Source organism: Silurus meridionalis, chromosome 23 (assembly GCF_014805685.1).
Source record: "Silurus meridionalis isolate SWU-2019-XX chromosome 23, ASM1480568v1, whole genome shotgun sequence".
NCBI classification, from domain to species: Eukaryota; Metazoa; Chordata; class Actinopteri; order Siluriformes; family Siluridae; genus Silurus; species Silurus meridionalis.
The window spans coordinates 5,353,380-5,381,012 of record NC_060906.1 but is presented as its reverse complement, the minus strand read 5'-3'; the positions used below and the strand labels follow the sequence as shown (position 1 = coordinate 5,381,012).

The following is a 27,633-nucleotide window of genomic DNA, read 5'->3' as shown; positions in this document are numbered from 1 at the left end:
GTAATATGAGGCATTGCAACTTGTCGAGCGGTACTTTTGGTATTTTCGCTCTGTTTCTACACGGACGGTTTTACTTGTCGGACCTGCGCTTCAGCGCTGATTTGAGACTTGGCACATCAATAAAACAAAAATTTTGTGTTTATTTTTTATTTTTTTAAATATCCGACTAATAAACACACTTCGTGATTAAATGTGTTACATTGAAGGTTTCAATTTCGTTATTTATATTTGTTTATATTCTTAATAAAAAATTATAACGTTTCAGTAAATCATAAATAATTAATCAAATATCATTTCTTTAATACGTTTTATAGAATTTAACCATACTTATATAAATATAAAAAACTCAAATAATTTAACTAGTAATTTATCTATGTCTAATAATATTCTACATACATAAAAATAGGATAGATGTTATAAAATAGTTAATAGAATATATAAAAGAAACAACGATTTTATTTAATTTTTATTTAATTTGCTAAATTATTAATGATTCACTGAGAACTCGCCCATTTTTAATAAAAAAACAAATATAAAATGGGCGAAATTAAAACTTTAATCGCAACACAAATGTATTCACGACGTCCTTTCTTTAGTCAGATATTTAAAAAAATATATATATTTGTCGCCATGTCTAAAATTAGCACTAAAATCTGGCATGAAGCGCATTTCCGACAAGTAAAAACCGCCCGTGTGGAAACAGAGTAGAAATACCAAATGTACCGCTCGGTGACAAGTTGCAATGCCTCATATTACCACCAGGCGGTAGCATTTACTACTACAAAATCGCCGATGTACAGTTTTTATTTAACTTGTTAAAATTACACTTAAACTGAACAAGAGTCTGTTATGATCAATATTATCTATCTATCTATCTATCTATCTATCTATCTATCTATCTATCTATCTATCTATCTATCTATCTATCTATCTATCTATCTATATTATATACTCGCTCTGTGAAAACCTAAAATCTAGCAGGAAAAATGAACCAGCTCTCTGTTACTCTGAAGCCATGAAAAGCACCAGATGTGCTTAATTTCTCTGGGAACTTAATATACAATACAACATTCAAACAGATAGATGGATAGTTTTTTTGAAAGTAATTAAAAGTATGTGATTAGTTGGTTTATCATACACATCTAATTCAGTGCAAATTGCATGTATATCAGTATGCTGCTGTGTACAGATGTGTGATTGTAAGTATGTGTACCCTGGCATTTTGGCATTATCTCTTTCTCTCACATTTATTTCAACAACTTGTTTTTCAATGACAGAATCTTTGGGAACAGTTTCCCACTGATTACAGTTCCATTAAAAGATTTTTGGAAGAATTGAAATGTGTATCTCAGGGGTTTGGGATAGCTCAGATTGACTGCATAGATCAGGACAAGCAGGATGACATGCTGCAGGAATGCTCTTTAATCCTGCAATCACTTGTTTACCCTCCAAAACAATCCCTGCCTCTAAAAGACTGCCATCTGTAGAACCCCGTTTGGTGACAATCTTCAATGTGTGTTGTTTCAAGTCAACAGGGTTCAGTTCACAATGACTGTACTAAAAAACAAACAAAAAAAAACGGTTTAATTATAGGGTATTGCTTGCAAGCCTGTGTTCTTCTCCCCACTGGTCTTCTTACACATCAGTGACTGCACCTCCAAACACCTGCCTTTTCTGCAGACACTAAAGATCTGTGAAATACATAGTCAAAAGATTTTATTTTAGCCATCATTTTACTGTAACAACAATGTAAAAGAAATAATCAACTTTCTACCATACAGACATGTGCAAAACATGACATGAGAAAACATTTTTATAAATGTAATTGTAATGATCTTTATATAGGCTTCCTAAACAGACCATGAAACACTTTCAGCTTGTTCTAAATCCAGCTGCTGAAGTCTACTAAAGGAAGTGAGTAAATTAATCTAATACAAGTCTTTACACAGGCTTTTACTAAACAACACAACTCACTTTAAAGCACTGTTGCTCAAATGTATTAATACCAGCATTATAACAAGACATCATTAGTTACACCTGTTCAACTTGTCTCGAGTACTGTATTTCTCAAACTTTTCACACACAACTATCTCTAGGGTTTACAAAGAAGGGTCTAAAAAAGGAAAATATCCAGTGAGCAGTAGATCCCTGGGTGAAAATGCCTTGTTGATGCCAGAGGTCAGAGGAGAATGGCCAGACTGGTTTGAGCTGATAGAAAGGCAACTGAAACACAAATAACATCTTGTTACAACCGAGCTGTGCTGAAGAGCATCTCTGAATGCACAACACTTGAAACCTTGAAGCAGATGGGCTACAGCAGCAGAAGACCACAACGGTTCCGCTCCTGTCAGCTAAGAACAGGAATCTGAGGCTACACTTCACATGTGCTCACCAAAATTGGACAACAAAATATTGGAAAACCAATGCCTGGTCTGATTTATAACCTTGCCATGGCAGAATTTGGAGCAACCAACATAAAAGCATGGATCCATCTTGCCTTGTATCAACGCTTCAGGCTGGTGGTGGTGTAATGGTGTGGGGGATATTTTCTTGGCACACTTTAAGTCCCATAATACCAACTGAACATGGTTTAAATGCCACAGCCTACTAGAGTATTGTTGCTGACCATGTCCATTTCTCTGCAATCTGCTGATGGCTATTACCAGCAGGATAACACACCATGATCCTATCATGTCAATATGGACCAAAACCTCTAAGAAAGATTTTTAGCACCTTTTTGTCTATGACATGAATAATTAAGTCAGTTCTGAAGGCAAAACTTGAAAGATGTACCTAATGAAGTGTCTGGTGAGTTCTTTATGGTTCTATTCAAGCAATCAGAATTAGCATTTGAAGAATTGTGCTATATAATTAAGACTGGGGAGATCACAGTGGACTTCAGGAGTGTCCCCCTGGTATTGTCTTATAGTACTGAACACCCCTTTCTGATCCTTAAAACCCTCTTTATTCAGCCCACTCTGCACACAAATGCCAGACTACATCATCACACTGTCCCCAACCAACACATCACATTTCCAGATCAACTGCTGTTAACCTTTTGAATTCTTCTTTCACCTTCAAATGTATAGATAAATTGTTATTATCAAAATTGTAGTTTTTAGGAGGCATAACTTTTAAAGTCACATCAATACAATCCTGATTTATCTGTTCAAATTCAACGATATTCAGGAACTTGGAGGCCAAGTTAACACCTTGAACTGTGCCATGTTCCTCAAACCGTTCCTGAACAATATGTGAAGTGTTTCAGGGCACATGATCCTGCTGAAAGAGGCCACTGCCATTAGGCAATTCCCTAATAGTCTAATATATCCCACCCTTTAACATGTGCCCCAGTAATCAGTGTTATTCCCTTCACCTGTCAGTGCTTTAATTACAATGGCTGATCAGTGTATGTTATCCATCAGCTGCAACAAAGTGTAGAGAGTTGGGATCTTGAATGATTCCTATACTATATACAGTGAAAATACATATAAAATTGATAGTTCTTACTGTCACTCAGCAAGTGTGTGTCTCCTGTACAAAAGTTTCCTGAATCAGATATAATATAAAAAAAGAACATTTATGAGTTCATTCTTGTGTACAAAGTCATTCAAGTGAGGGCTGACAGTCGTGACCAAGTAATTGACTAGCTGGATAGTTTCCTACATTATCAGTGACTGGCATGGCTTTGACCTGTTCCAATGATTTACTAATGATTTACTAATAAGAATGATTTCCCCATGGACATGTAACATTTCCTGGTGTCTTTAGTCTATCTTTAGTTCAGATTTTAATCCCTAGCTCAGTATGAGCGCTGCTTAATGCTCTGCTGCCTCGTTTTCCTGCGCTTCTGGTGGAGTTACACACGAAAAGCTTACAGAAGAAAAATCCATACGTCAAGTGTTTTTAACTCAAAAACAACTCCAAAGTATAAATACCTATAAATACCCAGTTTGCTGTTAGATATATATTATATACTATATATATATATTATGCCAGAGATCAGAATAAAATAATTCAGTAATCAGGCTTAATGATGATATACAGGACACACATCTGAGCTCCAGATGTAAATCTGATCATGGAAACATTTTCCAAACATTTCAAAATGAATTCACTCACTTTCTTGTACTTATTTGGGACAGAATCGTGTCTCCAAAAACTCCATTAAGTGTTAAAATCCCACATCCTCAGCAAGAGGTAGGTGTTGATCATCCAGCACAATGAATTCAAACACTTTCTCTATTATTAGTTTTCTTTGTTGCTATCTATCTATCTATCTATCTATCTATCTATCTATCTATCTATCTATCTATCTATCTATCTATCTATCTATCTATCTACACAGTAAAAAATGGGGTGTTAATATTTCAGAGTAAAGTTATTTTAACCCAGATAGAGTATTTTCAACACTTTGGGGAGTAAAGTTGCTCTATCAGTGGAGTTAAAAGTGAGTGTAAAAATCTGCAGAAACGCAGTGACAATTTTAACTCTACAACAGTGATGAATACCCGCCACTCTGCTGTGCTTCTCAAACGGTTAGCACGAATTTCGGTGGAGGAAGATTGTGAAGGAGCAACGCTAGATCACTGATATTGCTAGGTAAGTAATATCCTTTGTTGTCCACACCAAAACGGTATTTTTTAACTTTACATAATTTTAAAAGTGTGAGGTCATATTACAAGTTATAGCAATCCGTACTCTGCCAAACTGTTCCTTAATTTGTTGCAATATTTTCATGAATGAAGTTGGTCAGAATGTTTTATCGTAAAATAACGTTAACTCCGTCACTATAACAACAAAAGATTTAATACAGTTAATAGCTATTCTTAGCTAATGTATTTTTAGCTTCCCAGGCAATGTTAATCTAGGTTTTTATATATACTGGTAATGTTAGCATGCATCTGATAGTTAATGTTGGTCTTATAAAACGATAACTTGGATCACTGATTGCATGACGTGTTTGTTTAACATGGCTTAACAATTTTAACGGATTACTGTTCGAACTAAAATAGCCAATGAGCTAGCTAACTTTGGCACAGTTATTTGGTAGCTAATTTGAGACTGTGCCTCTTAACTTTAACTAGCTTTAATTTGTAGAAAATAAACGTTATATTCAACCAGCACAACTTTGTCTTCAGCCGCCATTTGTAATTGCAGTGTAACATCTAAGTAATGCATGAGAGAAATGGATAGGTAACTCTTAGTTGAACCAGCCCTAAATTATGATTTTGAATATATATTTTCTTTGTTAACAGGGGCAAAATGCTGTTGCGTGTTCAATTCGGGAAAGAGCAGAAATACATCAAGATGTCTGAGTTGACATTCAATGCTTTTTTTGAAAGAAGGTGGGTTCATTAGGTTAAAGCTATAGCATATACATCACACAATGACAAAAGAATACAGCTTTAACCAATTATGTTATGATATCTAGTTAGGTCAATAATCATTTTCTCTTCAGTTACATAAAATTGGCTGCAGATACTTGTCTTCATCATTTAGTAAATACATGAGGCAAACTTAAATATGAACTTTAAATCTTGTGAGAAGGGAATGCATGTTTTTTATTAAATTTTTTAAACAGCGTGTCTAAAATTCACGCTGAATTAAAAAAAGCACGCAGCCAGACATTAAGGTGTATGACCAGTCAGGCACAGAAGTTGACATGGAGGTTTTGAAGAAATAGTGAAGGAGTCACCTGGAACTCTGAGAATCATGCTGGGCAATGGAGGACTTGGTATTTATTCAGACAATTCACAAATTAGTTTGTTTAGTGTAAAGGCTGGAATGAGAACATTTATTGTCCTCAAATACCAGTAACTTTTTCTTGTAGTATGTTTCTATATTTTGTTCCAATTTCATAATGAACAGGTGCCTCTCAATTATCATCATGCTCGGGTACATCTGATGAAACCATCATCCTGAATTACACGCTGTGTGACCCTGTTGAAGAAGAAGCCGCTGCCGAAGGAAGCCAGCCTAAAAGGCCATGCCACATACACTACGAGGCAAAAGCGGTAAGTGGTGGAAATTGCTAAGTCCAAGTTGCTTAAATTGTCCAATCTGAATGTTGTTTCACCATGGATAGTGTTCTTTAGATAACACTTTTTTTCAATCATTATCACATATGGTTTTACAATAACAGAAAGCACATTTCCACCTATACTTGATTGAAAAAATCTTAACATCAAAGCCTGGTGGTGAACAAATTATGCAAGAGTATGGAAAAACCAAATCCCTGACAGATGCCACCAGAAGACAGATGATTAACATACTTGCTGCTGAGATGACAGAAACACATGGGTAAGCATTAAGCATATAGCTGGGCTGTAAATAAACATTGATATTATTTTATAAATATTAATTATATAAATTGTGTTGTGCAATGTCATTTGAGTGTGATGTTACCTTTGAATTCATATGCTAGGACATCCCCCCCCAAAAGTGTCAGAGTGATGTATGCACAGGGGATAGTAGCTTTGTTTCCCTATCTAGAAGACCCATACTCACAACATGGATATGTAAGTAAATGGGTTATTGTAACATTATGCACATATTCACTCTTTGAAATGTTAATAGTACTCCTTTAAAATGTATTTATAATCAATTAGGAACATTACTACGATCCAGAGAGTGGTTCAGGATACCTTGCATGGCGATTGAAGACCATACAAAGAAAAACAGCAGAGTAAAGAGGTACCTCAGTCAGCAAATCTCCTAAAGGTATGTTTACTGATCAGTGACGTGATTATATTGGTGACCTGTGAATTGTACAGAAAGTTTTTAACATTTTATTTTGTCTTAAGTTGGTGGGCCAGGTCGTGTTTGTCAGCCCTCCACCTTTGACAGAGCGCCATCTGATGAGGATGTGGAAGCAGCTATTGCTGTTTTGAGACACTCTGCTGATGAAAAGACTGTCCGTGACAAAATGAAAATGACTTTCATATATCGGCAAGCAATAGTCAACGATGAAGCCAAATCATCAAATGTCTTCTTGGTCTTCCCACGATTTCTGGATACACCAGGACTGGTATGACATCTTAATTCACAGCATCACCAAAATATCCAATGTAGCATTATGTATCACTCATCACTTTTGTGTGTTACATTGCAGATAGAACAAGATTTCAGATTTCTGTTTGGTGAGGCCACGGCCAACAAATTTTTGGAGAAGTGGCCAACCACTTTTAAAGCAAAAGTAATAAAGGAAAGCCATGGACTTGTACCCACCACAGAACTCTTGGATTTGATGTGCAATGCTGAGTCAGCTGCTGAAGTTGAGAATGGTATGAATGGAACTGTTTTACTTGTTATTGTGGGTTATGTAGGTGTGTAGTGTACATTTTCGTAATGGTGCAAGTTGTCATGTTGAATGCTATGCTATGGCATAATGTAAACCAGGTTTTTATTTACTTATTTGTAGGCTGGGACAGTGATATGTCTGCCATTTTGCTGCTGCTACATCTGCTACCACCATCTGCACACGGTAGAAAGAGGCCGGGAAAGCTTTCTGCGTTTCAAGCTGTAGATCAGCTCATCAGATTTCAAAAGGTATGCTTAAAGGGTTAGTTCACTTAATATTTTTTTTTTTTTTGCTGATTATTTACTAACCCCCGTGTCATCCAAGAGGTCCATGTCTTTCTTTCTTCAGTCGAAAATAAATTAAGGTTTTTGAGGAAAACATTTCAGGATTTTTCTCCATATAATGGACTAAAATGGTGACCAACGGTTTGAGGGTTCAAATGAGGGTTGAAAGTCTGTCTCAGTATAGCTTCAAAGTCTCAATATGATCCCAGCAGAGAAATAAGGTTCTTATCTAGCAAAAAATGATCAGTCGTTTTCAAAATAAAAATACCACAAAGTGTTGTAGAATCTCAAGATGCGGCACTCATTACGTCACGATGTCAGAAAGATCCAAGTGTGGTTAAAAAGTATATTATTTTTATTTTGAAAACAGCCAGTCGTTTCTCTATATAATACCCTTATTCCTCTGCGGGCATTGTCAAGTCTTTGAAACTACATTGAGACAGACATTTGCCCCTTCATTTAAACCCTCAAACCATTGGTCACCATGGAGGTTCATTATATGGAGAAAAATCCTGAAATGTTCTCCTCAAAAACCTACATTTATTTCGACTGAAGAAAGAAAGACATGAATCTTGGCTGACATGTGGGTGAGTAAATTATCAGCAAAAACATTTTTCAAAGTGAACAAATTCTTCAACAGTTGTTTTAAATATATCTTCCATCACCTCAATCATGTGCACAGTTGGCGGTGATATGATCTATTGTCAGAAGTTAGTCACCAAAACAATTCTGTTGAATGTGTTTTGTTGGTAGGTTGGAACCAGTGTGCAGCAGCATCTAGGCAACATCACCCAAAGCAGTCAGCCCTACCTTCTCGCCCAGGGATCCACACAGAGCACCATTCACTCCTACTTCATTGTGGTTGACAAGTATGCACTTCCATGTGTGGCGGGACGTTAATTAGACAGAAACTATAACTCAGCTGACTACGCCACCCTGTTAACAGGGAACACTATTATAAATTAAATCACCTACAAAAGACACAGGTACGTGGTTTCAATAAACAGAGGCAAGAGACGTGGATACCAAAGATACAAAAAAATGTTTTATTTCACAATAAATATTACTTTTAAAACATGGGCTGGAATAAAATAGGCATAAAAGGAAACCGAGGCTTACCTAAAGCAGGTAAACTAGCCTAATGAGTATGCGGCTACTATATCGCCAGGAGCATAACACCAAATGCACAAGAGCACCACACACACTCACACAAACACGGTAAGACCAAGCGTGAACACACTGCACCCTGTGATAGAGTCCCACCACCGCACGCCAAGGCCAACTAGCCGTCTGCCTGAAGCCTCGGTTCCTATAACAAAGACACTGTTAACCAAATTTAAATCACACAAGAAATAGAAATAATAATTGAATGTTGTTTGAATGAATATATAAACAAAGCTAGCAAACAAACAAAGTAAAGTAAAACAAAGCATACAAAATTAAGTAAAACAAAGCATAAACAAAACTAGCAAAGCAAACAAGCATAAAGCTAGCAAAGCAAACAAAGCTAGCAAAGCAAACAAAGTAAAGTAAAACAAAACAAAGAAAAACAAAGCATAAACAAAGCTAGCAAAGCAGACAAAGTAAAGTAACACAAAGCATACAAAATTAAGTAAAACAAAGCAGAGTAAAAACAAAGCAGCAGCATCAAAGTACGTTGCCCCGCAGGCCGCACTGAATGACTCCTCTTAAAACTATTCCACCTTAATATTGTCGTTTCGACCACAAGTCCAGCCGCACAGGCAAATGGACATCAAACCGGCAAGAAGGCACGGGATTACGGCGGGTTCATGTTTAAAAGCAGTCGCCGAGCCACATGGAATGATTACACGTTGGAAACTATAATTCAAATAACGCTAGTTACCACAAACACACACGTTGATACACACTTGCTAGCAAGCACATACCTGTGAGACAGGAAGAGTCTAAACCAGGAAGGGGCGGGCCTCGGGCAATGACACACAAGCGGTGATCACACAACATGGTGCATTAAAAGTCCCCTTTTATATAGTCTTGCATGTATCTGATTGGACAGCTGATGCTTTCATGACAATTTAAAGGGACACTCACAGTTCGTCCCACTACACATGCAAGGCAACAGGTTCACTTGGAGCTTTTGATGAACTCTTTAAAGCCCATTACGTCGTTGGTACGTCATATAGTTTTTCCCTGAGCAGCTTTTTTTACTTTTGTCTAAACAACCATCTATAACATCGACATGGGGGAAACAAAGGAGACTCCTAGAGTTGCAGAGTTGCGGGCAAGAATGGTGCGTTAGTTGAGATAAAGCTATGAAGTGTTTTCTTTGCAAAAGTGACCATGGAAGTCCAAACAACCTTGTTAAACACTTTAAGGTAATTCATGGGCTATGTACAGGTAGGACTCTTTTTCTGAAGTGTGGTCAAGAAGGATGCTCACGTTCGTTTGGTAGTTTTTCTGGTTTAAGAAAGCATCTTAATAAGTGCCATGGAATCGGTTTAGTTGATTCTGTAGAATATGATCATATCCTCAAAGTACCGTCAATACAAGTAATGTTTCTCATGTTGAAGAATCGACTGAATATTTAGAGGCTAAGTCACAGTTCTCTTCAGCATACATTGTAAATAGTTGTTCAGCTGTAATTTCTGATCTAAAGGCAGCAGGTGTTGGTCAAAGTACACTGAATTCTGTAGTGATTTCCATGGAAGAGATTGTTCAAGATATCCATCAACATGCCAAAGAGACAGTGATAAAGCATGTATTTAGTAATAAAAGAGAAACAGAAATGTGCGGTTGAGGTGTTTTGAGGGGTTAGAGAATCCTTTCACAATTCTTAATTCGGAATACAAGCGATCAAAATTTATGACTGACAAGTGGGAAATAGTAGAACCAGTTGAATGTGTGATTGGTTCAAGATTTGACACAAGACGAAATAAAAAGACTGGAACATATAATCAGGTAGTGGTTCAAGATAAATTCATGTATATTCCAATTTTATCTACACTGCAGTCAATATATAAAAGTCAGTATGTTGCAGAAATGTTGCAAAGCTCAGCTACCAGCGACTCTAGACTGAGAGATATTTGTGATGGATCTTTTTTTAAAAGTCACCCCCTGTTCTCAACTGAGAAGCAGACAATACAGATCCAGATGTTCTATGATGACTTTGAGGTCACCAACCCTCTGGGTCCTAAGCGAGGTATTCATAAATTGGGTGGAGTATATTTTACTTTAAGAAACTTCTCTCCAAAATGGAATTCTTTCTTAGCTAACATACACCTGTGTGCCTTATTTCATACTCAAGATGTTAAACGGTATGGTTTTAGTGAAATTTTTGCTCCCATTGTTCGAGACATTAAAGTGTTAGAGAGTGATGGTATTGAGATTCTATTATACAATGGTTATGTTCGTGGCACTGTAGTACAGGTTACTGGGGATCATTTGGGTTTGCATAGTTTGTTTGGTCTGGTGGAGTCTTTCAGTGCAAGGTACTGTTGCAGGTTCTGTTTAGCGGAAAAGGAGGATTTTCAGACAGAATTCTCTGAAGATTCTTCCAAAGTAGTTTTGCGCACCAAAGATATACACACTGCTCACTGTCAAGAAATGGCTTGTAATCCATCCCTTCCATACGTTTTTGGTGTGAAAAGGTCATGCATATTAAATTCATTGGAGTATTTTCACACAACAGAGAACTTTTCAGTTGATGTGATGCATGATGTGTTAGAAGGGGTGGGCCAGTACGAATTAAAATTATTATTTCTGTATTTGAAGGAAAAACATGTTACATCAGCAGAAATAATTTCAAGAATAGAAAGTTTTGATTATGGTTTCATGGAGAGAAACAACAGGCCTGTAGCTGTTAATTTAGGTGAAGGATCTAATGATCTGGGACTGAATGCAGTTCAGTCCTGGTGCTTACTTCGGAATGTTCCTCTTATCTTTGGAGATTTAGTAACTTCTACTGACCAACACTGGGGCCTGCTTCTTTTACTACTTCAAATAATAAACATTATATTCTCGCCCATGTTATCTCAAGGTTTATGTGTATATTTAAAACATTTAATTGTGGATCACCACACACTGTTTAAGAAGTTGTATCCTCAGAAAAACCTTTTACCAAAGCACCATTTTCTTATCCACTATCCCCGCTGCATCCAGAAAATTGGGCCTGTCCTTCATAGTTGGTGGATGAGGTATGAAGGCAAGCATAATTTTTTTCAAAAAACAGCTTAAATCATTTAAAAATATTACCAAAACGCTGGCAAAAAAGCATCAGAATCATATGGCATACAGTTGGCGAAGTTCAACAACTTTTAGTCGGTTAGACATTGGTCCAGGAAAAATGGTGTCTTTAAATATGGTAAAAGGAGGTTCTGAAATTGCTATGGCAATGCAAGTGCCCAGTAGCATTCAGGTTATGAAGGTTAATTGGGCTAAACATAATGGTTTTGTTTATCGCCCAAACTTGGTTATCTGTGGCAAAGTTGAATCTGAAGTGCCCGTGTTTTATCAGATTGAGTCAGTTCTGATAATGTGTGAAAAATTGTTGCTACTCACAGTGCATTTAAGTACAGTAACTTTTCAAGAACATTTCCATGCATATGAGGTGATCAGAGCAAAGCAGGATTTTGTTTTTTCATGTTGATGACCTGCATTACCCTAGGCCTTTTGACATACAAATGTCATATGGAGGGAATGACACAACTCTCCTTGTCGTGCCATATTGCTTTCTCTGGTAAACATTTTTATGATGTTATACATGTTTCGGTCAGAGACATGAAAATTTGTTTCCATTGTAAATTCAATGACATTAAAATGCTTTATATTTACAATAAATTGTGAGTTCTGTGATCTAGTATTATTGTGATTGTTTTTATTTGGATAGTAGTTGATAGTTCTAAAATTCAGTAACACTGCATCTTATGATTTATATATTTTTCAAAACACTGTAGAGAAATGTAAAGTAAATATTACACTTTAAGTGTCATTTTTTTTAAGTAAAATTTTAGATAAATTAACTCTATACTGTGTAATAATATTACTCTTAACAAGGTGATTACCCTACAGTGTTAAATAATTTTACACATTTCATTATTATTTTTTACACAATATTGAGTAGAATTAACTCTAAAAATTTGACACTGACCAAAGAGTAAATTTTACACTGATTTCGAGTGGGACCAAATGTTATCTGAAACAGAGTCAAATTCAACTCTTTAAGAGTTAAATTAACACTTCTGTTTTTACTGTGCAGAATCTGTTTTATTAGCCAATGTATTTCCTTTAGTCCTAAGATTTTGCTCAAGTTTATTGAGAGGATAAACTCCTTGAAATTGCTAAAAGTTTGTGGACACCTGGCTATAAGATTTATATGTGATTTTTGAACATCCCATTCCACATTTAGTCTTCATTATGCTCTTATAATATCCTTCCCTCTCTGGGAAGATGTTCCACTAGATTATGGATTGTGTTTGTGGAGATTTGTGCTCATTCAGACAGAAGGGTCTTAGTAAAGTCAGGTACTGATGTAGGTGAGGTGAAGAGGACTTGGGTTCAATAGGGTTGAGGTAAGAGCTCTATTGCAGGAGATCTTACACTCAAACCAATGCAAAGCATATCTTAATGGAGTTTGCTTTGTTCACAGGGGTATTGTCATGCTGGAACAGGTTTGGGTCTCCTGGTTCAAGTGCAGAGAAATTACATGCTACTGCATCCAAACACATCATATACAATTGTGTGTCTTCAGATTTGCGTTAACAGTTTAGGAAAGAACCAACTATGGATGTGAAAGTCAGGTGTCCCAATACTTTTGTCCTTATAGTGTATCTCTTTCTTTTTCCTTCAGCTATTACCGTGTATCTACCATAAAGCTATCATATTTTTAAATAACAATGTATAGAAAAGTAAAAATATAAAATGGTCATCTTTGGAAATGTTTAATTTTCTGCCATTCACAACAATAGCAGTGAAAATACACCACATTATGTGTGTGCATATTTGTGAAAAACACCATAAGGCTGTATTTAATAACACTGGACCATGTGGTTAAATTCACTTGAAAAGCAGCAACAGAACAGAGAATCAAGTTATTTGTTAACTGTAATAACATACAACATAAAGTCAAATCAGAACATATAAAACAGTGTGTGTTTGCTGCGTAAAAATATTTGTTTTTGAATTGGTCTGAAGAAAAACAGCCATAATAATCTTTAAAAAAGAATTTATATTATAATGTTTATATTCAATGGTGCAGTAATATAAAGTTACACAACAGTTATATCCTATAATACACTCACACCCCTATAATACCTAAAATCCCCCACACCATTGCTTGGCAATCTATACAATGCATACACTGTTTGATGTGGTAAATCAATGAGCATTCTAAAAATACAAGTCCATTTCCTTCAACACAGTCCTCTGTGCACATCCATCTGAGGAAATACAGAATACAGTTCAGTCCATTTGTGTGTCATACAGAAGTTATCGACCCCGTTTAGAACAATTTCACCTGTGTTTTTTTTTCTTTTTCACTGAAACCATGTGCGTTTAATGGGAATAAAAGGCATCAGTTACAATATTTAAACTAAATGTGATCATTAGTTATGAGTCTCGTAACTCACCTGGACACTGGTTTGAGCACAATGAGAAAAATAGCAACGGAGGCTGAGGATCATGGGTAATGCTGACATCCACTATCCAAAACTCTTTCTTTCTTTCTTTCTTTCTTTCTTACTTTCTTTCTTACTTTCTTTCAAATGTATCATTATTTATTTATTTATTTATTTATTTATTTATTTATTTATTTATTTATTTATTAATATTAATCTAGCACTCACATGGGATGTATACAACACCTGAACTTGAACTGACACAACACAATAAAGTATAAACACAACCGGAACACAAGGTAACCCTTGCAGCGAAACAATTTTTTATTATTATTATTAGTAGTAGTACAGATGTTTTAGCAGCTGTCTTATGAAGTGCTGAGTAAAGAGAATCATATAATAGTTTTAGATCAATAAAAAAACTTACATTTTTTAACTTTACATTTATGAAATAACAAATACCATCCAACTCCTTTGACCCTGATTCCCAAATCAAAAACACTACATTAATTATTATTTTTTTAATTGTGTTGTAAACAATCCAAAACATTTCTTTCAAAAGATCCTTTGGTATAATTAAATTCCAAACAAAAAAATGTGATATAGTTTATTAGAATTATGAAAAAGTAAAGAGTAAGGCTCATGGTAGGTTCTGTAGGATTTACTGCTAGATTTCACACATCAAACTATGGAAGCGTATTGCATTCACAAAGACAAACAAATAAACAAAACAAGCACATTGTTTTTATAAACTGATGTACTGCTTTCTTTTAGAATATGTTACACCACTCTGAAATGAAAACACAGTCACAATAATCAAACACTAATGTGAGTTTCCCTCCCTAGAAAAAATCATCTTTTAATACTTGAATCTTTATTTCTTAAATAACATTCTCTTCATATTCACATTTATCAGTTCATTTTGTCCCCTAATCCAGGTCAATCTACCACTGAGGACTGAGGAGTCTATATTCAAAGAAATACAGGTAAAGATCACCTATTTCTATTTAGCTATATTTCTACATGTTTTTATTGCTATATTTTCTATTGATAGTTCAAATTGTATATCTTAAAAAGTCTTGATCTTTTAAAGGTTACAGCCCTGTGTCTCATCCATCAGTAACTGCAGAAGAGGGGATTTCATCAGAGCTGCAGGTAAATAAGGACATTTGTATGTAATTTTGGTTCACATTTTGTTACATACATTGTCTCTAAATGTGTAGATAAAATTAAATATAAGATCTGATGCATACTGGTGTGGACACTGTCTTCATCCAGGTGTTTAAGTGAGAAAAGGCACTGGGACTGTGCGAGTGTATCCTTGTTTGGAGGAGATGCCAGACCTTAGAGATCACAACACAACTGTGCAAATAGGTGAGATTGGAAGCTACAGTCAACCATGGAATACTGGTTTTAACACTTTTAGAGTAGATGGAAATCTTTTAGCAATCAAGCTTCCAAGCTTTTTTTCCTGAATCCCACGGTCTATTGTTGAGCGTAGGTTTTGGAAAGCTCACGAATGGCAGAAATGGCTTTAATATTACAGTTTGCCAGTCCTGAAGGGGAAACTTACAAACAAGTATCTTTGCCACTGGGCTTTACATGTACATTTTGCTATTTTTAGACATTTGTCAAGAAGATATTGACCATGCTCATGAGGCTCTTGAGATTTATGTTAAATTAGTTCAGTCTTTGTATGGTGAAGATCCGATGACCTACAATGTGCATTCACTCCTGCATTTGACTAAGAGTGTTGAGAATGTGGATCCTCTCTGCACCCAGTCTGATTTTATGTTTGAGAATTATAATGGCTACTTGCTCAAGCAAGTAAAAATCAGTAATGCAGTACCTCAGCAGATTTACAAAATGGTAGCATGGTCTCGTGCATTGCCATGCATAGCTTAGACCTGCTCATCTCCTGATGTCTCACCTGAAATAAAATCATTCTACAAAGAAATGACATCCAGTAAACATCACATAAGGAACTGTGCTAGATATGACAGCGTGACTGCACTTGCAGTGCCAAAGATTAGGCCTGTGTCTGAAAATGATATAAACACATTACATGTATTGCTAGATGTACCCGTGACCTCTACTGGCAGCTACTAGAACAGAAAAGTTGTCAATGTAGAAGTCATTCACAGCCAAACATATACAAAGACAAATATAAGGAACAACTCTGTTGTGATATGGAAAGACGGCAGTATTTTTAAGGTTTTATACTTTCTCTGTGTCAGTGATGACCAACATCGTCTACATGCAGTCAGAAAAATGTGGAGATTGTACAGTGCAGAATCTGGTTCGAGGATCTACTGTCAAAATATCATTAACCTTCATGAAGACTGTTTATTTTCCTACAGGATTTGAAAGAGCAGTTGACAGCAATGACATTATGAGACCATGTGTTTACATTCATTGTGAACAGTCTGGTCCTGTTGTTTGTGAACAAATCAGAACATATTGTTGTAAATAATCAAAGTTAAATTAAAAATATTTCTAGAACTGTGACCTAAAATATTAAAAATAAAGGGGTTAAAAATTGTTCTGAATATATGTGACAGAAAGTCATGTTTGTAAATGATATGTGTAAGAATCACTTGGAGATCTTGTAAAGTTTTATGTTTGTAGGTTCAAAATAGAACTATTGTATATACTAAATGTAGAACTGTGATAAAGTTGTGATAAAGAAATTGTCACAAAGGAAGATGAAATCTGGTGATTGTATCTAAATGTGAAAATCAGTATACAGTATGACTATTATTGACTATAGGCATAAAGACCACACGTAGGTGAAGATAAGAGCAAAGTCATGAGTGAAGTACAGATTTCATATTCAATTATCTTTCCCTGTGTTTTTACATCATGAACATCTATAAGGCTTTAGTCATATGTAGGAGTTATAGAACATATGTGATTAAAAATACATTCATATTATGCATTTTATATATGTGTTTTTATTGCAGCATAAATGTCCCTCACAATATTCTGTTGGAACATATAAGATTTACAGCTGTTTTTAACAGGGCTGTTTTTATTTTGATGGGAGCAACATCACCTGCATTGATTCTAGGAGGAGCAAAACCTTCAATGCAACATATTTATTCACGACGTGTATAAATGTACTGCGGTACCACATGAACGAGTGTTTGTACATCATACATGCCACACACACACAAACACACACACTTTTTAGGATAAATCAAATAATCACACACTTTTATTTACTTAAAAAAATATCCATCAGTTTGAATGTTGTATTATATATAAGTTCTCAGAGATATAAACACATCTGTATAGATAGATAGATAGATAGATAGATAGATAGATAGATAATTATAGTAAATATAACAGACTCTTGTACAGTTTAAGTGTAATTTTATTCAGTTAAATAAAAAAATTGAACATCGGCGATTTTTGTAGTAGTAAAATGCTACCTCCTGGTGGTGATATGAGGCATTGCAACTTGTCGCAAGCGGTACTTTCGATATTTTGCTGTTTCCACACGGACGGCTTTAACTTGTCGGACCTGCGCTTCATGGCAGATTTTAGTGCTGATTTGAGAGTTGGCGCATCAGTAAAACCAAATATTTAATGTTTATTTTTCTGTGGATTTATTTTTTGAATATCCGACTAAAATTATATATATATATATACAGTGGAACCTCGGGTTACGAGTTTAATTGGGTCCATCACTTTACTCTTAACCTGAAAAGCTCGTATCCCCATACAAATTTCCACATAAGAATGAATAGAAACTTCGGTAATTCGTTCTGGACACCCAAAAAGTGTTTCTTAATAACGCCAATATTCACAAATATAATTTACTTTTAACATGTTATATTGAAATCGTATCATATAAAAACATAAAAACATATAAAAAATAAATCTTTAAATGGTACCTTACCTTTAAGAAGTCTCGCTGCGTGCATGATGGAGATGACGTCCGTAGAAGCGGGAGGAGGAAGAGTTATTGTTTGGAAGGAGAATTTCCTTCCATTATGATGTCGGGCAGACTGTCACCCGAATCATTGTCATCAATTAATTTTCTTTTTTTAGATTCACTTTGCTTTGTTTCACTACGATGGCTTTTGTCCACTTTCGTAAAGAATTTTTCAATTGAAAGTTGCTTATTGCGACTTTTTAAAATATCACTGAAGTGAGACATAGCGTCATTAAAAGAGTTTATAGCCCTCTGTGCAAGTACCTAATCGGGTGATTTTATGGCATGGTGATAGGAATACGTACAGTATTTAAAGTTCAGTAATTTCACACTGTTAGAGTGACGAGCGGATGTGTATGTGCTGAACGAGAGCGCAGCGAGAGCACGTGGCGATACGTAAAAAAACTAACCTGCCTGCGATTTTTCCGTGCACAACGCTCGTATCCTAACAAATTTCTCGTAACTAGAGGCAACATTTTTTATAAATTGCGACTCTTAACCTGAATTTTACGTATCCAGGGGCGCTCGTAACCCGAGGTTTCACTATGTATATATATATATATATATATATATATATATATATATATATATATATATACACACACACATACAGTATATGTTCGAATAAATGGACGAGTTCTCAGTGAATCATGAATAATTAAGCAAATAATAACATGAATGAAATCGTTGTGACTTTTATATATTCTTTATTCTAATATATATTTTAAAATTTTATAATAGCTATCATATTTTTATATATGTAGAATATTGTTAGATACAAGATACATTACTATATTTATTATTATTATAATAATAATAATTATTATTATTATTATTATTATTATTAGAAAAATGATTATATTGATAATAACAGACTCTTGTACAGTTTAAGTGTAATTTTAATGAAATTTGAGGTAAAAAAACAAAACATCTGAACATCGGCGATTTTTGTCGTAGTAAAATGCTACCATCTAGTGGTGATATGAGACATTGCAACTTGTCGTCAAGCGGTACTTTTGGTATTTTTGCTCTGTTTCCACACGGACGGTTTTTACTTGTCGGACCTGTGCTTCATGCCAGATTTTAATCAGTAAAAACAAATGTTTAATATTTATTTCTCGGTAGATTTATTTTTTAAATATCCGACTAAATGAAGGATGTCGTAAATAAGTTTTTAAATAAAGTTTACATTTTTGTCCTTTTTTTATATTTATATCTAATAACAATGGACGAGTTCTGAGTGAATCATTAATAATTAAGTAAATAATAAAATGAATAATAATAACAATCGTTGTTACTTTTATATATTCTTTATTATATTATATATTTAAAAATTGTATAATAGCTATCCTATTTTTTATATATGTAGAATATTGTTAGATACAAAATACATTACTAAAACTTTCTTTCGGCTTCTCCCAATAGGGGGCGCCACAGCGGATCATCCGCATGTTTGATTAGGCACATGTTTTTACGCTGGATGTCCTTCCTAACACAACCCTTCCCATTTATCCGGTCTTGGGACCTGCACTAAGGCTTGTGCAACCCTAATGGCCTAAAGACCACCAGGGAACCTACAAGATACATTACTAGATTTATTATTATTATTATTATTATTATTATTATAAAGATGATTATATTGATAATAACAGACTCTTGTACAATTTAAGTGTAATTTTAATCAGTCTTTTACTTCATTTTATTTTTCGCAAAACGTTTTACTTTTACTCATTAATTTTTTCACCCATAAATATCTGTACTTTCTACTTCTTACATTTTCAAAAACAGACTCGTTACTTTAATTTTAATCCATCTGGTAAAAAGTGTTGAACACATGAAGAAAGGCAGGTGAAAAAAGACATGGAAGCCGAGACACCAGCTGAAATCAATCAGTAATTAGAAAGCAGTTCTGCCCCGTGTCAGTGAAGATCAATATCAGCTGCTTCAGTCCCAACTAATGGCCTGTATAAAGATCTCATTACCAAGGTGTCACACAAGAAACATCTCATGATGGGTAAAAGTGAAGAGCTCTCTCAAGACCTTCACAACCTTATTGTTGCAAAACATACTAATGGCATTGTTTACAGAAGGATTTCTAAACTTCTGAATGTTCCAGCGAGAACTGTTAGGATCATAATCCAGAAGTAGAAAGAACATCATCTCACCATAAAGCAGCCATGACCAGGTGCTCCTCACAAAATTTCAGACAGAGGAGCAAATAGAATATCAAAAGAGTTGTCCAAGAGCCAAGGACCACTTGTGGAGAGCTTCAGAAAGACCTGGAATTAGCAGCTACAACTGTTTAGAAGAAAAGCGCCTGCTGCAAAGAAGGGAGACCTGATCCAGCTGAAGAACTGGTGCCCAGTGTCACTACTGCACTGTACTGTACTGTATAGGTATGTTGTTCTCTATTTCCAATATGAAGGATGTAAAAGTAGGAACTCTTAATCTAAATGCTGCTAGAGCTGCTCAGAAAAGAATGGTGTTGTTTGAGTTTATAAAGCTGAAACGGATTGATGTCATGTTTATTCAGGAATCACACAGGGATCATAAAACTGAAGTGGATTGGATGTGCTCTACTAGTGGAGGAGTAGCAATACTCTTTTCAAAACACTTTCTACCAACCTCTTACAAAATGGAAGAAATAGTTGAAGGGCACATTTTAAAAGTACAAGCAAAATTCCAAAACACAAAACACAGCAGGGATAATGTTTTATCTATGGCGAGACTCGATAGATTCTATGTGTTCAGTTTTCATGCAAATTGTTTTAAAGACTGTAAAATCGTCCCGCAATGGAAAAACTAGAAAACTACAACCCCAAATAAGAAAAAGTTGGGACAGTATGGAAAACGCAAATAAAAAAAGAAAGTAGTGATTTCTAAATTTACTTTGACTTGTATTTCATTGCAGACAATATGAACACAAAATATTTCATGTTCTGTTTGGTCAACTTCATGTCATTTGTAAATATACATCCTTTCCTGTCATTCAGACCTGCAACACATTCCAAAAAAGGTTCATGGAAATCCAGGAAGAGAGAGGGAGAAAAAAAAAGAAAAGGAAAATGGTGCACTTATGGTTCTAGCACACAGATGAAGAACAGAAAATGATCCTGGTTCAGAGGAAACAAGGGGCTCGCCAGTCTCCACCATTGTTGAGCTCCTAGCTGATGGTAGAAACGAGTTTAATTCCAGAGCTCCGAGAACTCCTCATCCAGCATCAAAGAGAGATGTCAAACTAATTGGGAAGAAGGAACAAGGGCAGGGAGAAAAAAACCATGCGAATCAACTGTTAATTTATCACTTCACTCAGATGTTTAAACATTTCAGAGGAATTATCCACAGTATGATTTTAAAATGTCTGACTTCACAAAAGACTGAACAATACACAACCCATAACTCAATAAGGTTGTCTTAGCAAAAGAAAGTAAAAAACTAACACCAAGAAAGAGAAATGGTATTAAATAATACCAGATGAACTAAGGGAAATCGCTTTCACAAAGTCATCAGCTTGGGTTTTCATTTAGTTTATTTTTTCCTTTTTAGTACTGCTAATGGCATGCATCTTTTTTTCTGTTCAAGGCTCCTCCCCCTCTGATCAGCACCAATGATGATGAAGAACAATCATTAAGGCAGAGCTACTCTTAATTATTTAATCTCATAAATATTTCTGGTTTGTGACATTTACTAATTACTTTTGCCAATATTTGATTCCCAAAACCGTAAAATAATATATTTAAAACAGTGCTCATCCCCTCCACCTGCTTCTTCATAGTGCTGATCTGCTCCACCTGCTCCTCCATAGTGCTGATCTGCTCCACCTGCTCCTCTGCAGTGCTGATCCGCTTCACCTGCCCTTCTGAATTACTCATGGGCTCCACCAGCATGTTCTTGTCTCTTCCACCTGTGTGGTCCTCACCTCCTCTAGGTTGCTTGTGTTCTCCAATGGATCACAGGGTGTGAGACGCAGCGTCATCAGCTGATCATCATTGCCACTGGAATCCTGGTTCCATCCTCTGCAAGTTGAACAAGTGTTTTGCTTACTTAAAACAGGTGCAGTTTAAACTCATGGTTAATCTCTATGTTTTAAATGTTAATCTGTTTAAATCATAGTCAAATTCTGTGGGTTCGTAGATGCCAAATTGCAAATGTGGTGAGCTGGAACTTGACATGCATGTGTTGTGCTCTTTCCAACATTCCCAAAAGCTTGCTTTCTTTTGGGGACTGAATAAGAAAATAGTTTAAGAGATGGTTCACTCTAAAACTACATTTCAGTCATCAACGACTGATAAATATAAAAATAAAGGACAAACCGTCATAGTTCTTCATCAGCAAATTTTGTGCAATTACTTTCAAACTTCACAATACTATGCAGATAAAACTGTGACAGTGGACAGGTAAAAATATATTTTGGAGACATGTTGTAGTTTGCCAAATATTAGAAAATGGTTTGAGGAAGTGCTGTTTGGCCGTGTCAAAAGCTAAATTAATATTTAAAAGTTGAATTGTATTAAAAGACACAGTATTGTGCTAACAAACTCTGTGTTGGTTATATAAAAATGGAAACCTCTCCTAAGTTTCCACTGTCAAGGAGGTTAGGAGTTTAAGGCGATGAATTCAAGTTTTAGGGGGGAGCCGTCACTTTAAGATTTAAATGTTGATGCAAATCTTTGCCATACTTAACACAAGTTGTGAACTGTGACTAAGAATGCAGTGCTGTATCTTACCTTCACAAAGGTATTCATAAAGTGAACCCATCTTCTGAAGGTAGTCCTGGGCATAGGTGGAGAGTGTGCAGAGAGGGGTTAATATTTCAAATTAGAATTCATTCTTTTTGGTCTCCTTGCCAAGAAGCAGAACAGCCTTGTATCCAATGGCATGGAGTTTCTCAAGCTGCAATCACAACATTGTGTAACATAAAACAGTACATGTGTTGCCATTGTTGAACACGGAATCAGAATCAACATGAGAATCTGACACTGTAATAAAACTACAAAACAACTTGTAACAGAGATGCCCAAGAAAAAAGCACAAAAAACATACAAGTCCTCTGAAATGTTTAAACATCTGAGTGAAGTGATAAATAAACAGTTGATTTTATAATTAGAAAATTATACTGCAATTTACTGCAATAAATTCTTTTCCTGCCTTGTCTTCGCATGGTTGTTTTTTTTTTCCCCTCCCCTTGTTCCTTCTTTCCAATTTGTTTGACATCTCTCTTTGATGCTGGATGAGGAGTTCTCGGAGCTCTGGAATTAGAATCGTTTCTACCATCAGCTAGGAGCTCAACATTGGTGGAGACTGGCGAGCCCCTTATTTCCTCTGAACCTGGATCATTTTCTGTTCTTCATCTGTGTGCTAGAACCATAAGTGCACTATTTTCCTTTTCTTTTTTTTCTCCCTCTCTCTTCCTGGATTTCCATGAACTTTCTTTGGAATGTGTTGCAGGTCTGAATAACAGGAAAGGATGTATATTTACAAATGACATGAAGTTTTGACCAAAGAAAACATGAAATATTTTGTGTTCATATTGTCTGCAATGAAACACAAGTCAAAGTAAATTTAGAAATCACTACTTTCTTTTTTTATTTGCGTTTTCCATACTGTACCAACTTTTTCTGATTTGGGGTTGTAGTTTTCTAGTGTTTCCATTGCGGGACGATTTTACAGTCTTTAAAACAATTTGCATCAAAACTGAATACATAGAATCTATCGAGTCTCGCCATAGATAAAACATTATCCCTGCTGTGGGTCATGTTTACTGCCTGGTCTTAGTGTTCATGTTCCTCCGAATGTCACACAAATCAGAAGTTCTGATCAGCTGTACAGGTGTTTTTTGAGAGCTAATTTTCATTTGCATTTTCAGTGCAATTAAAATCCCCACCTAGAAACAAAAAACCTTCTGAATTGATGTTTTTTTAAAGTGGAGCTGATTTTGTTTAGAAAGAGGATTTTTTTCTGCCCCTTCGTAGGTGCGTAAACATAAAAAAAAAAAATCATTTCTGTGTTTTCGAATTTTGCTTGCACTTTTAAAATGTGCCCTTTAACTATTTCTTCCATTTTGTAAGAGGTTGGTAGAAAGTTTTTTGAAAAGAGTATTGCTACTCCTCCACTAGTAGAGCACATCCAATCCACTTCAGTTTTATGATCCCTGTGTGATTCCTGAATAAACATGACATCAATCCGGTTCAGCTTTATAAACTCAAACAACACCATTCTTTTCTGACCAGCTCTAGCAGCATTTAGATTAAGAGTTCCTACTTTTACATCCTTCATATTGGAAATAGAGAACAACATACCTATACAGTACAGTACAGTACAGTAGTGACACTGGGCACCAGTTCTTCAGCTGGGTCAGGTCTCACTTCTTTGCAGCAGGCGCTTTTCTTCTAAACAGTTATACCTGCTAATTCCAGGTCTTTCTGAAGCTCTCCACAAGTGGTCCTTGGCTCTTGGACAACTTTTCTGATATTCTTTTTGCTCCTCTGTCTGAAATTTTGTGAGGAGCACCTGGTCATGGCTGCTTTATGGTGAGATGATGTTCTTTCTACTTCTGGATTATGATCCTAACAGTCCTCGCTGGAACATTCAGAAGTTTAGAAATCCTTCTGTAAACAATGCCATTAGTATGTTTTGCAACAATAAGGTTGTGAAGGTCTTGAGAGAGCTCTTCACTTTTACCCATCATGAGATGTTTCTTGTGTGACACCTTGGTAATGAGATCTTTATACAGGCCATTAGTTGGGACTGAAGCAGCTGATATTGATTTTCACTGACACGGGGCAGAACTGCTTTCTAATTACTGATTGATTTCAGCTGGTGTCTCGACTTCATGCCTTTTTCACCTGCCTTCTTCATGTGTTCAACACTTTTACACCAGATGGATTAAAATTAAAGTAACGAGTCTGTTTTTGAAAATGTAAGAAGTAGAAAGTACAGATATTTATGGGGAAAAATAATTAATGAGTAAAAGTAAAAAGTTTAGCAAAAAATAAATAATAAATTAAAAGACTGATTAAAATTACACTTAAATTGCACAAGAGTCTGTTATCAATATAATCATCTTTCTAATAATAATAATAATAATAATAATAATAATAATAATAATAATAATAATAAATCTAGTAATGTATCTTGTAGGTTCCCTGGTGGTCTTTAGGCCATTAGGGTTGCACAAGCCTTAGTGCCGGTCCCAAGCTCGGATAAATGGGGAGGGTTGCGTTAGGAAGAACATCCAGTGTAAAAACATGTGCCTAATCAAACATGCGGATGATCCGCTGTGGCGCCCCCTAATGGGAGAAGCCGAAAGAAAGTTTGAATAATGTATTTTGTATCTAACAATATTCTACATATATAAAAAATAGGATAGCTATTATAAAATTGTAAAATATATAATAGAATAAAGAATATATAAAAGTAACAACGATTTCGTTCATTTTTTTATTTGCGTAATTATTCATGATTCAATAAGAAACTGTCTACTTTTATTAAATATAAAAAGGGCAAAATTAAAAATTTATTTAAAAATGTATTCACTACGTCCTTTCTTTAGTCGGATATTCAAAAAATAAATCCACCAATAAATAAACATTAAACATTTGTTTTTACTAATAAAATCTGGCATGAAGCACAGGTCCGACAAGTAAAAACCGTACGTGTGGAAACAGAGCAAACATACCAAAAGTACCGCTCGACGACAAGTTGCAATGTCTCATATCACCACTAGATGGTAGCATTTTACTACTACAAAAATCGCCGATGTCGTTTTTTTATTTTTTATTTTACCTCAAATTTCATTAAAATTACACTTAAACTGTGCAAGAGTCTGTTATTATCAATATAATCATTTTATTAATAATAATGATAATAATAGTAATAATAATGTGATAATAATAATAATAATAATAATAATAATAATAAATCTAGCAATGTATCTTGTGTCTAATAATATTCTACATATATAAAAAATAGAATAGCTATTATAACATTTTTAAATATATAATATAATAAAGAATATATAAAAGTAACAACGATTTTTATTATTATTCATTTTATCAGTGTTGGGGGTAACGCGTTACAAGTAACATGCGTTACGTATTACTTTTCTGGATATTACTTTATATTACTTTTCTGGAGTAACGAGTAAAGTAGCGCGTTACTTTATACATTTACACATTAATATCTGAGTTACTTTTTTAAAAAAGTAATGCGAGTTACTTTTCAGTTAAATTATTTTGCATAAAAAAAATAAATACTGAATTAACGTAGTCACATAGAATCGCACACTCATATGTGCGAGCCGCGGGAACAGAAGCTGGTCAGAAGCGGAGCTGGCAAACCAGAGAATTACATTACTGTGATGGAAGTATTCTTATTATTTTGAAATAGTGGAGGAAAAGGAGAAAGGAATAATGGTTAAGTGTAGATTATGTGTTGGTGAAAAGCTCTTGTCAACTGCAAAAAATACCATTAAAAAAAAAAAAAAACATCTGCATGCAAAGAACAGCACTACAGTGTGTGTGTGTGTGTGTGTGTGTGTGTGTGTGTGTGTGTGTGTGTATAATGTTGAATATATGGAAATGGAGACAGAAATATAGAAAACCTTTGCCGACTTTCCACCACTGCAGATCTATGGATTGCTCAGAATAAAAGTTCTCCGTGGGAGACACATGTACAATGCAACCGCAGCAGAGATAGAGAGTAAATTCACAGCACATTTGCTCTTTGTGGGAAGATAAACTGCCACGGTCACTGATAATAGCGTGAACTTTGTAAAAGCAGAGAATGATGCAGACGAGGACGAGGTCATATTTACGGAATTGCACGATGTTTTACGAGATGACAGTGAAAGGTATGTTCTCCCTCCACATCACCGGTGTGCAGCCCACACCCTTAACCTTATATACGATAGTTACATTTCTGAGGGCGAAGGCAGATTGAAAAGCAGTGTACAGAAGTGCGACTGGAAAGTTTTCAGCCTTGTGGTCAAAATTTAGTCGATCATCTTATTGTTCTCAGAAGTTATTAAGCATTTTAAATGTTTATGAAATGTCTTTTGCTCTAATATAACTTATTTCTTAATGGCAATTATCTATATTACACCTGTTACACCTGTAAGGCGTGAAAGAGATACAAGTAACGCAAAAGTAACGCAAAAGTAATATAATGCTTTACTTTCCATAAAAAGTAACTAAGTAACGTTATTAGTTACTTTTTTGGGGAGTAACTTAATATTGTAATGCATTACTTTTAAAAGTAACGTTGCCCAACACTGGTTAAACATATATAAATAGACAATCTAAGTAAAACAATATAGCTTGATTCAATAAAAGTGGGATAGCAAACAGCATTATAAAAGCAGAACACTTACACAGAGTAGATGTAGAGAAGATAAAGTAGGCAGCAAAATGGTTGTCCACACATAAAAACCTGAGAGCAGGAGGAAGCAGTGCCTGGCTGTACCAGAGGGGGTGAAGGTTATATATACATTTTTTTCTTAAGTAAACATAAAGAAAA

General features: G+C 35.2%; 1 protein-coding gene and 2 long non-coding RNA genes across 3 annotated transcripts in view; 1 reads left to right on the top strand and 2 right to left on the bottom strand.

Moving 5' to 3' along the window:
* The window catches only part of LOC124377359 (NACHT, LRR and PYD domains-containing protein 12-like), an 839,056-nt gene that overhangs the window by 140,085 nt on the left and 671,338 nt on the right, over positions 1 to 27,633 (bottom strand). The window lies entirely within an intron of this gene.
* Positions 6,151 to 6,720, top strand: LOC124376932. Its single transcript, XR_006924017.1, has 3 exons — positions 6,151 to 6,303; positions 6,428 to 6,521; positions 6,612 to 6,720. It is a non-coding gene; the product is annotated as an uncharacterized LOC124376932 (long non-coding RNA).
* LOC124376868 lies at positions 8,611 to 9,615 on the bottom strand. The gene is made up of 2 exons (XR_006923934.1): positions 9,291 to 9,615; positions 8,611 to 8,896 (listed from the first exon to the last, which is right to left on the bottom strand). It is a non-coding gene; the product is annotated as an uncharacterized LOC124376868 (long non-coding RNA).